Source organism: Octopus bimaculoides, chromosome 4 (assembly GCF_001194135.2).
Source record: "Octopus bimaculoides isolate UCB-OBI-ISO-001 chromosome 4, ASM119413v2, whole genome shotgun sequence".
Taxonomy (NCBI): domain Eukaryota; kingdom Metazoa; phylum Mollusca; class Cephalopoda; order Octopoda; family Octopodidae; genus Octopus; species Octopus bimaculoides.
In genome coordinates, this window is record NC_068984.1 from 128,146,881 (window position 1) to 128,149,222 (window position 2,342).

Below are 2,342 nucleotides of genomic sequence, written 5' to 3' on the forward strand. Positions count from 1 at the left end.
GAAAGCACGTTATAAAAATAAAACTACTGAACAATAATAATAATAATAATAATAATAATAATAATAATAATAATAATAATGATAATAATGATAATAATGATAATAATAATAATAATAATAATAATGATAATAATAATAATAATAATACATCTTCGCTGGTCAGCAAAGTAATTTATTCTTGACATTTGTAAGTGCTTCGAGGAACACCCACAATCATATTAAGAAAAAGGGTGATGCTAGATATGCGATAAAAATAAATGTGTTGAAGAGAAACGCCCTTCATTATGCTAAGTCTGCTCGATATGCTGGTTCAGTAATGATAGGTTTTTGTCATAGTAACACTATCTTTGTCATACATGTAACTCAGTACAATTATACAAGTATAAGAAATCATGCGGTAAATTAAAAATCAACCATTAATGTAGTTGTGAATATATTCGATTTCCATGTCCGTAATGTATATAACCATGCAATGCTATTATCCGTGTAATCGATCTGCAGGTTGTAGTGTATGCGTGCGAGTAGATGTAATCGCCTTACCTCGGTTTTCCTTTCGTCGACTGCGAGTCTGTCTTGCGGTATCCGATCCTCGAAGCTTGCCCCGACCCGAAGAACACTAGGAATAGCAGCTGCTTCTCCCAAACCTAAACCGTCGCTTAGCACGTCCTCTCCTGACCACGATCCCGATCGAGGCTCCCTCTGCCCTTCTTCCTATTCCGGTCAGCTCCCCAGTCACTGACTTCATACCACACAAGTGATCTCTATATATTTCCTTTCTTGAACAGGATATTATAATTCTGCTTGACACTCTGTGAATTAGCACACGTATTACGCTCTGTTGAGCAGTTATTACTAAAACCTTCTATGATGGTTAAGGTGCCGAGAGGCGGCGAATTAGCAGAATCATTAGCATACCAAACAAAATGCTTCGAACCATTTCTTCTGATTTTACATTCTGAGTTCAAATTCCAACCGCAAAGTTGTCAGCGAAGAGGTTGGCGCTGGTCGTCGATCGTTTGATTGATAGATCTATCCATGGCAATTCCCACTTCATGCGGTAGATCATAGAGAGGATGAGTAAAGGCCTAGTATATATGGAGCCTTGATCACTTTAGATCAATTGAAAGCTTTCTCTAGAGCCGACCATTAATACTTGGCGGCTGGTTTCAATCCTGCTTTCCGCGTTTGGATTACAACAAAGTAAAGCGACATCTGCTCGCTGGTTAGAATGAATGGCCACCAATTGGAATCATTCACCATCATGCACTCGGTCCGTCAAGGTTTTACCGTGTCATCTCTTCTGTATACACTGACTCTTGAGCCAGTACTGCGGAAACTAGAGATGTTGAGGGGCATCCTGGGCGAACAAGGAGGAAGAAGAACCATATCAACATATGTGGACAACATTATCGTTATAGTACCGGATACTAAGCATATTGATGTGATCGGCACTGCTTTAAGAAACTACGAGGTGATGACAGGAACAAAAATCAGCCAAGAAAACTCAATAGGCCCGTAGTTCAGCACCTGGAGAGGTAGGTTCATTGTCATCCAACAGCATCGTAGTTTGCTTGGGATCTGGTTTGATCCAGACCTCCAAGTGAAGAAGTGGGAGCAAATGACGAACAAGTGGTTAATCTCACCCAGAAATGGGCACAGGCAAAGCTTTCCTTTTAGGTCGGGCAAAGATGATGAACGCTTACATTGTCTCCGTCATATATTACTACCTGATCGTCGTGCCCAGTTCACTTCTGATGGGATTGGAGCACCTTCTCTCCCATTTTCTGTGGAAGGAACGCGTTTCACTTGTTAGGTGCTCTATTTGTTGTCAACATTCACTGAATGGAGGATTGAGCATGCCCTGGCTGATGGTCCGAAGACATGCACTGAAGCTACATCTCCAGCGTTTCCTTGACGGCGATCAGTTGTGGTTACCGTTTGTCAGACTGGTTTCTCCACAGCTCGTCTCTAACAGAACTTCAAGTCTTGAGTCAAGCAAAGACCAAAACAGGATGTTTGACATATGAAATATCGTCAGGCGCTCAGAGCTCTGTACCAAATCGAACAATGCGGTTGATGAAAGTTCTAATTTGGTGTTCTGTACGGGACACGTTGAAGGAGCCCTCTGGGTCAGTGCGTCTGGTTCAGGCAGACCACTTACTGAAGAGTAGGGTTCTTTTGGCATGCATGATAATGTGTGTGTGTCCTCCTCCTTCACTTCAGTATTGGCCCTACCCACTCTACTGATAGATGTACGAATGCATCTTACTCTTGACTTATGGTCTCTTAGACGGCTCACACATACACACACACACACACATATATATATATATATATATATA